The sequence below is a fragment of the Bufo gargarizans genome, chromosome 2 (genome assembly GCF_014858855.1).
Source record: "Bufo gargarizans isolate SCDJY-AF-19 chromosome 2, ASM1485885v1, whole genome shotgun sequence".
Taxonomy (NCBI): domain Eukaryota; kingdom Metazoa; phylum Chordata; class Amphibia; order Anura; family Bufonidae; genus Bufo; species Bufo gargarizans.
The window spans coordinates 580,430,662-580,444,941 of NC_058081.1; positions in this window are offsets into that span (position 1 = coordinate 580,430,662).

Here is a 14,280-nt window from a genome sequence, read left to right on the forward strand (position 1 = left end):
GATGGAGGGGATGAAGAGTTAATGTTATTATTAAGGGTTGATATGCTTACTTCACTTACGACCAGGAAATGTTTGTTTTGTAGCTGTATTGCAGCTACCAACACTAAAATCCAGAGATGTCAACCTGGGAGAGTCCTTCAGGGCTTTTTTAGAGACACATTTTTTAGGGGCTAATCTACTATTTAATATACGGTGCCAAGCTCATTACATAACCACAGCGCTAGAACCAATCACAGTACATATATACAGCACCAGAGCCAAGCTCATCACATACAGACGTGGACAAAATTGTTGGTACCCTTTGGTCAATGAAAGAAAAAGTCACAATGGTCACAGAAATAACTTTAATCTGACAAAAGTAATAATAAATTAAAATTCTATAAATGTTAACCAATGAAAGTCAGACATTGTTTTTCAACCATGCTTCAACAGAATTATGTAAAAAAATAAACTCATGAAACAGGCATGGACAAAAATGATGGTACCCCTAGAAAACACAGAACATAATGTGACCAAAGGGACATGTTAATTCAAGGTGTGTCCACTAATTAGCATCACAGGTGTCTACAACCTTGTAATCAGCCATTGGGCCTATATATATGGCTCCAGGTAATCACTGTGTTGTTTGGTGATATGGTGTGTACCACACTCGACATGGACCAGAGGAAGCAAAGGAAAGAGCTGTCTCAAGAGATCAGAAAGAAAATTATAGACAAGCATGTTAAAGGTAAAGGCTATAAGACCATCTCCAAGCAACTAGATGTTCCTGTGAGTACAGTTGCACATATTATTCATAAGTTTAAGATCCATGGGACTGTAGCCAACCTCCCTGGACGTGGCCGCAGGAGGAAAATTGATGACAAATCTAAGAGACGGATAATCCGAATGGTAACAAAAGAGCCTAGAAAGACTTCTAAAGAGATTCAAGGTGAACTTCATGCTCAAGGAACATCAGTGTCAGATCGCACCATCCGTCGTTGTTTGAGCCAAAGTGGACTACATGGGAGACGACCAAGGAGGACACCATTGTTGAAAACGAATCATAAAAAAGCAAGACTGGAATATGCCAAACTACATGTTGACAAGCCACAAAGCTTCTGGGAGAATGTCCTGTGGACAGATGAGACAAAAATCGAAGTTTTTGCCAAGGCACATCAGCTGTATGTTCACAGACGAAAAAATGAAGCATATCAAGAAAAGAACACTGTCCCTACTGTGAAACATGGAGGAGGCTCTGTTATGTTCTGGGGCTGCTTTGCTGCGTCTGGCACAGGGTGTCTTGAATCTGTGCAGGGTACAATGAAATCTCAAGACTATCAAGGAATTCTAGAGAGAAATGTACTAGCCAGTGTCAGAAAGCTTGGTCTCAGTCGCAGGTCATGGGTCTTGCAACAGGACAATGACCCAAAACACACCGCTAAAAACACCCAAGAATGGCTAAGAGGAAAAAATTGGACTATTCTAAAGTGGCCTTCTATGAGCCCTGACCTCAATCCTATTGAGCATCTTTGGAAGGAGCTGAAACATGCAGTCTGGAAAAGGCACCCTTCAAACCGGACACAACTGGAGCAGTTTGCTCATGAGGAGTGGGCCAAAATACCTGCTGAGAGGTGCAGATGTCTCATTGACAGTTACAGGAAGCGTTTGATTGCAGTGATTGCCTCAAAAGGTTGCGCAACAAAATATTAAGTTAGGGGTACCATCATTTTTGTCCATGCCTGTTTCATGAGTTTATTTTTTTACATAATTCTGTTGAAGCATGGTTGAAAAACAATGTCTGACTTTCATTGGTTAACATTTATAGAATTTTAATTTATTATTACTTTTGTCAGATTAAAGTTATTTCTGTGACCATTGTGACTTTTTCTTTCATTGACCAAAGGGTACCAACAATTTTGTCCACGTCTGTATATACAGCACCTGAATCAAGCTCAGTCTCTTATTTTTACTGAATAGATGATGTGGGTCGCAGTGCAAATACAAATAGTAAGCACAGTTCTCAAATATTTCTTATATTATGTATTTATAAGGAAGATATATCCCAAATGGCTTTGATTAGGGTGATTGGCAATATGATAGTTCCCTCTAAGTCTCTATCTAGATATACCATTCAAACTGTCAATATTTTTCTGCAATCCCCAACTGCGGAGTGCAGTCCTAGATCAGCTGGCCAGGCCATAACGGTGCAAAGCCATACGGGTAGTCTCTGTCCATGCACTGTCCTTTATGGTCTTCAGCCATATACAAAAATTCCCTCAGGGGTTGATTGTTAGCAAAGTTGCTTTCCTGGTAGCTTAAAGCATACCTACCCTTTAAAAAGTCTTTAATAGTGTGTGTGCGCGCATTAATTTGAGTAATAGCACTATATTTGGCCACTATATGACTTGTATCTGACATTTTTGAATCGTTTTCCTCTGTTCATGCTGAATGGAGACTTGGTGGAGATTAGCTACGATACACTGCACACAAAAAGTAGAAGAGAATCTACTTCCTAACCTTCTCTTACTTACTCAAAATCAGTCCCAGGACTATAGAGAACATTACAGACAAGTACTGACCTGTATGGTTGTGAATAAAGCCCTTTTGCTGAGATATAAACTTCCTATTTAGCTGTGCAGTCACTTTGTCTATGTGTCTTACTCAGCTCCTGCTGACTCCTACCCTTCCCCTCTTTATAGACTTGTATTGACATATGTAATATGATCCTTCTGTGGAGTTGGATAAGTTTAAGATGTTTTTCAAAATGAAAAGCAATTAGCAAGGATGGTGGGCAGAGGTAAACAGTGATACCATGAGAACTAGCCATTTCTCACTAAGACATATTACAAATTTTCTTGTGTTCACTTGTAATATTGATTTATGCAAACTTGTGTGAAAAGTTATTGACCATTTTAATCATACAGGGATGGTGTCTCCCTGGATCCACACACAGGCTTCTCTTCTGGCCTACTTGTCAGCAGCACACACTAGAAATGTCCTCTCTCTTGCTTGTTCAGAATCCTACTCCGTACTGATCAGCGGCAAGCACAGTGAAACAGTTGTCTATGGATAGATATCTGGCCTGGCTATATTCCCTTGTCAAATCCCAAGGCTTGTTGGAAAGTCTGATCTTGACTCATAGGGAGCCACTTTCAATAGGTGGCCCTGGTGAGATTGTTCTCTTTTTAGGACGATACCTCTTTGCATATTCCTTTCCCATGGAGCATTGCCAATAAGTCTCCATACAATGAAGTATTTCCAGTAAGTCTCCATACAGGACTGGTCTCTTTAAGGATATTCAGGACCCAGCCTAAGTTCCTTGTTCACCAGAAGATTCAGTAACCAGGAGAAATCGGACCATCTATCTACCCATACATAGCCTTTTTAGATTGTATAGAATATAGATCATAATGTAACAGTAAGTAACCAGGTGAATCAACCAAGTGTCTGGGTGCCCAAAATTTGGGTGACTGTCAGGAAACCCAGGAGAGTTGATGGGTCTGGAAATCTGATCAGTGCTTAGTAGTAACCAAATAACTTCAGGTTGGCCCACTGCATAGAGGGAGCATAGTGCTGTACTGTATGTAGCCATCAGGAGCACTAAAGGAGGACATGCTCAGCTCCCCCCCTTCCTTCAGCAGCCAGTCACACAGAAACTGTCTGCAGCATCTCGCTGTGCTGGATACAGAAACCCACAGGCTGGACATGTAGAAAGCTACTGCTTGATGGTCAAAGAGCACCCAGGAAAACTAAAGGAACGCAGGTTCGAGGTAATCAAAGCAATTGGGAGAGTTGTCTAGACAGAAAAGACTAATTAATTAGTAAAATAATATATATATATATATATATATATATTTTCTAATTACACTTGTATCTAACCACTCTGCAGCCCTATCTATGAATTGCACCATTGACATGGGGGCGTGCTGAGCCCCTGTGCCCTGCAATCACATCACTATAGCATTTGCAAAAGCAAAAGAAATTGATAAATGACAAAAGAGAAGGGGGTGAAGCTGGGGTCTCAGGAAGAGGCTGCAGTATCATTGGCCTGTGCTGCTAACGAATTAGTAGGCATGCATGGAATCTGTGTTATGACTGGCAATAGATGCAATGTAACCAGAGCCTGTAGCTTTCCAGGAGCACAGGGTGAAGCAGAAGAGGGGGCAGTGTGGGCTTGGAAATTTCATCTTGTCGTTGATTTGTGCCTCGTCCTTCAGCATCCCCCTTACTCATCCCCCCCCCCTCCTCTACCTCTTTCTGCTAGAGCATAAGGGAGGCATTGAAGATTAAATGTTCTTTCTGCAAGGCAGGGGGTTGGTGCTGCTAATGTCTACAGCAGTCTGGCTGCATGCAGAATAAGGGGAATCGCCAGAAAGCTGGGGAGCAGAGGGGCGAGTGGAGTGCGGATAATAGTGGGGAGCGCTCAGGTGCCATGGAAGGAACAAGAGGGGGATGCACAAGGCAGGAAAGGTAAGGAAGGGGCTGATGCTCTGTGTCTGGGCTCTACAGACAGGGAATAACCTCCTTGCATGTATCAGCATCCACGAGAGATGGTGGCAGCAACGCTGCTAGAGTCGCCTTCGGCTGAGATCATGCAAAGAACAGTACTGAACCGATCAGTCGCAATTCTTCATGCGACTCTGCAAAGCATCACTTCGTTTTAGCCTGTCTATAGAATTGACTTTTCTGCAGCCGCTGTCTTTATTGTCTAATTTTGGTCTTCCACTCCTTTAAGATCCAGGTAGGAAGACGCCCCACACAGGGGCCCCCTAGAATAAATTTGCAGCCCTGCCTCTAGTTGAAATTCAGTAAAGCAAAGGGGTGTGGGGTGAGGGGCCAGGAGATGGTGTTGGGCATGTACCTACAGCTGGGCGCTGCATACAGACAGGAGGGTAGTGGCACCAGGGCGGAATGTTCTGCAGGATGTACAGAGCTCTATGTAAGAATGGAGGTGCCTGTAAATGGAGGGTGGGGAGCGAGTTTTCGCCCTCCCCCCTATTTCTTTTTTCGAGTTTAGTGGATACAGATGCTCTGATCATTCCTCTTGACATGCAGCCAAGAATGAGTGAGGCCCAGTGTCCAGGGCATACGCCGCCGCTGCGCTCTGCTTGCTGACTAGATGTGGGGGACTATTTATGCATTGAAATTTTCTTTACACCCAAAATCAACAATAGCAATTAAGGATTGGGCCGAGATTTACGACTGGAATTTCACGGGGTAAGCCGAATCATCATTTGGTCCCCCCATGCCCCAAGCAGGGGGGCCTGTGCCTGTGAATCTATGGTGTATCAAGGAATCCAATAAAGGCGGGCTACACTTCATGTCTGGATGCAGCTAGTTAGCATCTCAGCTCCTGTGTGGCTCCATCCTTAACCTGTGCATGGCAATACCAGAGCCTGACGTAGCGACTGCCGAGCATCTGAAAGGTTCATTGACTTTTTTTTATCCTCTTAGGTAAGTTGAGTAGCTCTGCACCCCTCGCATTCCCTGAGACCCTAACTTGTGATGTTTTGCTTGTGAAATCCACGGGTTAGGCTCTTGGGAGCTGGGAGTTGTGCTCTTGCTTCTGTGATAGGAAATACAGTAAATTCCATGGACATCAGTGCATGCTGTGGGCCACCCTGCTACCGGCGAAGAGTGGGCTGCTGGCACAAGCCTATCAAGCAGGCATGGCTCTGCTGCATCGTAACCTCCTGTGCACTTTGCAGAGGATTAATACTTGCATTCATTTGCATGGTACTTGTCGGAGCTCCGCCCCTTTTCATGCAATTAAAGGGACAGTGAAGCTGAGTAATTTAGACTGACAATTAGAGGATAACACAGACAATGCTTCCAGTGAATATATTTCCGTCCTCTTTTTTTTTTTTTAAACCTTTCTTTCTTTGAGAGCAGCGCAAAGTACCCCCGGGGCGTATCAAAATCAGCTCAGTACATTGCAGCCTGACCTCATAGTATCTCATCTAAATTCCCAGCATGCTCCACACCTCCAGTTTAAAAATTCAGCCATGTGGTACAGGTCTCCAGAAATGTCTGTGTGATGCTATCTGCACTTAGGCTTCCTCTTGCACATGTAGATTTACGGTCTCAAGGCGGAACATTGCAAGGATGTATATAGTAAATAAATATATGTGTGTCTGTATATATAATATATATATATATAACATACAGTGTGCCGCTGTTACATGATGATACATTGTGAAGTCTCCTTTGTCTCCGGTTACAAATCTTATATAGTTGAGATGTTCTGATCGGTTTTATTAATTAAAAAATGAGGGCGCTCTTTGTTCTTTAAGATGACACCACCGATGAACTCCTCATTTTTCCTCCAGTCTTTTATTGTACTGTTAATAATGTGAATTTGGTTCAGTTCCGCTGTATGCTTCACTACCTTAAGGATAAGCTAAGCCTAATGGACAATATGGCTCCCATGTAGAAGCCGCCGTCTATGGAAGGGTTTGTCTAGACAGGTATTTGTAGCAGCGTATTCCTCCCTTTATACTCGTGTCATGTAGGAGTCAGAGTAGATGACAGCTATTATTTTAATGACTATTTTTATAGGGTGGATTATACATGAGAAGATCAGTAGCACAGCATCCTACATGTAATGATGCCTGATAATCTAAATAGGCATACTCCATATATTTCTGTGTGTGTGTGTATGTGTATATATATATATATATATATATATACACACTTTCTCTCTCTCTCTCTCTCTCTATATATATAATATCACTATATACTGTACCTACCTATCACAATCTCTATGTATATTTCTACCTATTTCTCTATACATGTGTCACTATATGACTACACATCTGATTAAATTTCTGTCTGTCTGTCTCTCTATATGTGTGTCTGTGTGTATCTCTATATTCATGTTATATATAAATTATGCCTCCATCTTAAAAACAAAAAACTGCTACCCAGTACCCTATATCAGTTCTCCAATCAGTTTAGGGGTTCATGACATTTCTAATTGTAATAATTGGAAATATATTCTTCCTTGGTAATTTCCAGCTCCCATTATCCTCTACACGGTTGGCCATAATGTAATCTTCAGAAATACAGAATATTCTACAATAGATATCCCCTTCATAGTAAGAGGTGTGCCTCTGAGTGCAGCCTATGATCATATGGTCTAGTTACCTATAATGTGCACCAATCATCTGGGATCCTCCTTTGCTTTTTCTGTAAGGATTCTGGCCATTCCCCTTCTGTCTTATATTGGTGCACATCACACAGCACCCCTTCTCCTGAGATGGGTGCTGTGCTCAGTATCTACATTAGGTTGGCTGGTCTCTCATGATATGGAGATATTTCCAGTTTCTGGCAGGTTCCTGTGACTTAGATGAAATCCTCCTCCTGTGCTCTCCAGGTTTCTGCTGTTAAATATACAGATTAGCTCCAAACATAATTCAGCCTGCAGAACAAGGGTGAATAGACATGACAGATGAGAACCATTCTATATCTTCTATTATCAACTGTCACCTCTAAGAGGTTCTGATTGGGTCAGAACCAAGAATCGTGAAATTTTGGTAGTTTAGCATTTAATGTGGACAGATGATAATAAGCATGAGCAGCAACCATCAAGAGGGAAAATAAACACAAAGACATTGTGAAGATCAAAATCTTGGGGTACAGGACAATGACACACTGACACTTGGGAACAGAAGAATGACACTGACATTTGTAGTACAGAACAATGACACACACACACTTGGGTGATGACAAGACAATGACAGTGACATTTGACACTAGAGAGGACAGGGCAATGACACACACACTTGGGGTGACAGTACATTGACAGTGACATTCCTATGGGTAACCAAGCCAGTTCTACTTTACACCAGTTTGATAAATCTCCCCATTACTGAGACAGCAAAATGACACTTGGGATACCGAAAAATGAAAAACTAACACCTTGAGGGCAGAAAAATGATATACGCTGACACTGGGGAGGACAGGACAATGACACACTGACACGGGGGCGGGGGACAGGACAATGACACACTGACATTTGGGGTACAGGATAATGACACACTGACATTTGGGGTGCAGGACAATGACACACTGACACGGGGGCGGGGGACAGGACAATGACACACTGACACCAGGGGACTCGGAACAGGACAATGATACACTGACAGGGGGGGCAGGACAATGACACACACTGACACTGAGGGACTGGAAATAGGACAATGATACACTGACGGGGGGCAGGACAATGGCACACTGACACTAGAGGGGAGGACAGGACAATGACACATTGACGGGGGGGGGGCAGGACATTGATACACTGATACTAGAGGGGAGGACAGGACAATGACACACTGACACTGGGGGACTGGGAATAGGATAATGATACACTGACGGGGGGCAGGACAATGGCACACTGACACTAGAGGGGAGGACAGGACAATGACACACTGACACTGGGGGACTGGGAACAGGACAATGATACACTGACACTAGAGGGGAGGACAGGACAATGACACACTGACACTGGGGGACTGGGAACAGGACAATGATACACTGACGGGGGGTAAGGACATTGATACACTGAGACTAGAGGGGAGGGCAGGACAATGACACACACTGACACTGGGGGACTGGGAATAGGACAATGATACACTGACGGGGGGCAGGACAATGGCACACTGACACTAGAGGGGAGGACAGGATAATGACACACTGGCACTGGAGAGGACAGGACAATGACACACATTGACACTGAAAGGAATAGGCTAATGAAACACGGACAAGGGAAAGGACAGGACAATGACACAGTGACACTGGAGAGGACAGGACAATGACACAGTGACACTGGAGGGGACAGGACAATGACACACTGACACTGGGGGAGGATGGACAAAGACGCACTGACACGGGGGGGGGGGACAGGACAATGACACACTGACACTAGAGGGGAGGACAGGATAATGACACACTGACACTAGAGAGGACAGGACAATGACACATTGACACTGAAAAGGACAGGCTAATGACACAGTGACAAGGGAAAGAACAGTACAATGACACAGTGATACTGAAGGGGACAGGATAATGACATACTGACACTGGAGGGGACAGGACAATGACACACTGACACGGAGAAGGACAGCACAATGGCACACTGACACTGGGGGGAGGACAGGAAAATGACACATTGAAACTGGGGGGAGGCAGGACAATGAGACAATGATACACTGACACTGGGGGGCGGACAGGATAATGACACACTGACACGAGGAAGGACAGGACAATGGCACAATGAAACTGGGGGGGGGGGGGGCGCGAGGACAGTGACACACTGTAACTGGGGGGACAGGACAATGATGCACTGACACTGTGGGGACAGGACAATGACACACTGACACTGGGGGGACAGGACAATGACACACTGACACTGGGGGGACAGGACAATGGCACACTGACACTGGGGGGACAGGACAATGACACACTGACACTGGGGGGACAGGACAATGACACACTGACACTGGGGGGACAGGACAATGACACACTGACAGTGGGGGGACAGGACAATGACACACTGACACTGGGGGGACAGGACAATGGCACACTGACACTGGGGGGACAGGACAATGGCACACTGACACTGGGGGGACAGGACAATGACACACTGACACTGGGGGGACAGGACAATGACACACTGACACTGGGGGGGGGGACAGGACAATGGCACACTGACACTGGGGGGGGGCAGCAGGACAATGACACACTGTGACTGGGGGGGAGAGGACAATGACACACTGACACTGGGGGGGACAGGACAATGACACACTGACACTGGGGGGGGGCAGGACAATGGCACACTGTAACTGGGGGGGACAGGACAATGACACACTGACACTGGGGGGGGGGGGCAGGACAATGGCACACTTACACTTGGTGCACTGGCATTTAGGGTACAGAACAACAAGAAAATGAGGACAGAATAGTGACAAAGTGAATATTGGTGGACAGGATAATAAGACACACACTTGGGGTATTAGACAACGGCAAACTAACACCTTTTGGGGGAGAAAAATTACACATTGACACTTGAGGTACAGAACAACGATAAAATGGCACCTGGTAACAGAACAATGACAAAGTGAATCTTGGGGGGCAGTACTGTAAAACACTGACACTGGGGGAGTAAGACAATCACACACATTTGATACAGAACAATGAAATGCTCACACTTGGGGTACAGAAAAATAACACACTGACATAGGGTGACAGAACATTGATATTGGGGGTACAATGGCACACTGATGCTGGAGGGGACAGGACAATGGCACACATCATATATCTGTACTCATATTCTACTGTCTGTGGTGTTGAGAAAGGGGAACAGTATGCATTAGTACCTCCCATACCGAAGACAGAGTCATTTACACCGTGTGACCACTTCTTTCCTTTGGATACTTCTTTGTCATGGGGTATAAACAGCTGCATCGGGGCTATGCTGATGATAGAAATAGTCAGAGTGATCAAATTATCATACAGGTCTGATAATGGTGAGGTTTTCTAGAATTCCCCATTAAGGCCATTACACATTCTGATCTCTGCTGGGAAGCTCAAGGGTTAAATAGAGGCGACTGTCTATGAGACAGCTGTAGTTGTATGTGGCGGCCTCCGCATCTGTGTTCAGGATTGGATGGGGGGGGGGGGGGGTTGAATATCACTTAATTAGGAGAAATCTCAGGACAATTTAAGAGTTTCCATTGATGCAGGTTTTATATAAGGGGCAATTACCATGGCTGGATGTGAAAGCAGCACTGAGTCCCCACATGTGAATTGTCCCATGTCATTCAGCTGTAATAGAATAGAACAGTTCCATTGTGAGCACAGCTGAAATAGGGGGGATATACTGTAAGAAAGGCTTGTAAATTTAAAAATATTCATTTATTTTCATATTATTTGCAAAAACTTACAAAATTTCTGATATTTTCATATTTTAACAATTTAATATTCTCTTAACATGGAAGGAACTTTCCATAGTGCTCCATGTTGCCCCCAAATCAGGAGCATAGCTATACAGAATGCAGAAATAGCAGCCACAACAAAGCCCTACTGCATAAGGGTGTTCAAAGATGCATCTACAAATAAGAAGACGCCAGACCGGTATTATAAATCGTATATGACTATGTACAAGAATACCGCCCGGTTCAAGAATATAACTACTATAATACTGCGACATGAGAAGAAAGGGGCTCGCTTCTGACATGTTTCGAGTGACATATACACCCATAATCGTAGAATGTAGCTGACTAAAGGTGTATCTGTCAGAAGAGAGAGCTTGTGTTTTTGTCCTATGAAGACAGAGTAAAATTTCCATGTTTTTATCTGGTGGCTGAACCCTTTCTTCTCTTTTGCTATATTAGTGATCCACGCAATCTCTGTGCCCTGGGATTCCTGCTGAAGCTGGCCATGATTTGTATACTACTATAATACTGTCCAATATGTACAAGAATATAACTACTATAATACTACTCCTTATGTGCAAGAATGTAACTACACACAAACGCTCAGTAATCATTTGTCTCAAAAGAAGTGTGTCACAGATAACTGCTGGTCAGCACAATCTTTCAGGGAAAATGAGGAAAAATCCAGCACATCTTCATCTCATATAAAATAGAGTCTTTTATTAAAGTATATTTAAGAACCACATAGCGATAACAAAGACAGTAGGACTACTTACTCGCTTCAAGCAGAAATGCTCTTAATCATACTGCCTCTATGTACAAGAATATAACTAATATAATAATGCCTCCATGAACCAGAATAAAACTATATAATACATTATAATACTGCCCCTGTGTCTATAATACTCCCTCCTATGTACAAGAATATAACTAGTATATTACTGCCTCCTATGTACAAGTATATAACTACTATAATACTGCTCCTTATGTAGAAGAATATAGCTACTATAATAGTGCTCCTTATGTATAAGAATATAAGTACTATAATACTGCCTCTATGTACAAGAATATATCTAGTATAATACTGCTCCTTATGTATAAGAATATAAATACTATAATACTGCTCCTTATGTATAAGAATATAACTACTATAATACTGCTCCTTATATATAAGAATATAACTACTATAATACTGTTCCTTATGTATAAGATTATAGCTACTATAATACTGCCTCCTATGTAAAAGAATATAACTGCTTTAATATTGCCTCAATGTATAAGAAGATAACTACTATAAACTTCTCTGTGTGTACAAGAATATAACTACTATAATACTGCCTCTATGTAAAAGAATATAGCTACTATAATACTGCTCCTTATGTATAAGATTATAGCTACTATAATACTGCCTCCTATGTAAAAGAATATAACTGCTTTAATATTGCCTCCATGTATAAGAAGATAACTACTATAAACTGCTTTGTGTGTACAAGAATATAACTACTATAATACTGCTTCCTATGTACAAGAATATAACTACTATAATACTGCCTCTATGTACAAGAATATAACTACTATAATACTGCCTCCTATGTAAAAGAATATAACTGCTATAATACTGCCTCCTATGTAAAAGAATATAACTGCTATAATATTGCCCCCATGTATAAGAAGATAGCTACTATAAACTGCTCTGTGTGTACAAGACATTAACTACTATAATACTGTATCTTATGTACAAGAATATAACTACTATAATAGTGATATTATACTGATCCTACAGTATATGCCATAAATGTCCAATAGGTGCAGGTCCCTCCAAGAACAAGGCCCTGTCTCATGCCGCCAGGAATGGAGAGTGCATGTGTGATCTCTTTATTCATTTTTATGCAACTTCCAAAAATAGCCAAGCAAGCTAAGGCTACTTTCACACTACCGTTTCTCTTTTCCAGTATTCAGATCCGTCATAGGATCTCAATACTGGAAAAAATGCTTCTATTTTGTCCCCATTCATTGTCAATGGGGACAAAACGGAACTGAACAGAATGGAATGCTCCAAAATGCATTTCGTTCCATTTGGTTGCGTTCCTATACCGGAGAGCAAACCGCAGCAAGCTGCGGTTTTCTTTCCGTCATAGGATGCGGAGCAAAGCGGTTCTGGCATGACCCACAATGCAAGTCAATGGGGACACATCCGTTTTCTCTGACACAATCTGACACAACAGAAAACGGATCCATCCCCCATTGACTTTCAATGGGGTTCAAGACGGATCCGTCCTAACGGATGCAGATGGTTGTATTATCAGTAACGGAAGCGTTTTTGCTGGTCCCTGCCGGATCCAGCAAAAACTCAGGTGTGAAAGTAGCCTTAATCGGCTATGTTCAGAAGTGCCATAAAAGTAAATGGAGGGACGGTATATGCATGGCCACCTCTCTAGTTCTGGAAGCGTGAAATGGGGCCTCGTTCTCCAGACAGGAGTGGGTCGCAGATTTGGGACCTGCACCTATCAGACATTTATGAGATATCCTGTGGATATGCCATAAATGTCTAAATTGGACAACCCCTTTAAAAAACTTAATTTGCTTTAAGCTTCCGGGACCGAAGGAAAAGGGGCAATATTATTGAGACCTTTAAATGTTGCAGGTTTAAATAAGGCTCAGGAGAGCAGTGTTTTTTAATAAGAAACTGAACATGAGAGAAAGAGGGCACAATCTGAAATTAGCTTGGGGGAAAATCGACAGCAATATCAGAAAAAGTTGTAGATGCTTGGAACTAACTTCTTGCAGATGTGTTTGGAAAATCAACAGTAAGTGAATTTAAACATGCCCAATGTATCTTAAAGGGGTTGTCTGGGTTCAGAGCTGAACCCAGATATAACCTCTTCTTTACTCATTTACTATGTATGAGTGCAGCATCAAAGCATTTCCTTGCTCTGATGCTCCCCCTTGCCTTGAGTTGCATTACGCAGGGCACGGTCTGTTTGTTTACTGCCGGTGACTGGGCTTCCCCTTACAATGCTAGGCGGCGACTACCACTAGTTTACGCCTCTAAAACAGCCTAGGGCAGCACTATAGACCGCCCATTTGTGCCGGTGACGTCACTGCTAAGCGTAAGTCTCTGCCTAGAATAGTGTTGTGAAGCCTGGTACGTCACCGGCAGAAAACAAACAGACCATGCCCTGCACAATGGAGCGCATGGCAAGAGGGAGCATCGGAGCACGGAAATGCTCCGATGCTCCACTCATACACAGTAAATGAGTAAAGAAGAGGTTATATCAAGGTTCGGCTCTGAACCCAGATAACCCCTTAAGATTAAAATAAAAAGGAAAAGCTATGAGGGCAGAATAAAGGACCATGTGGTCTTTTCTGC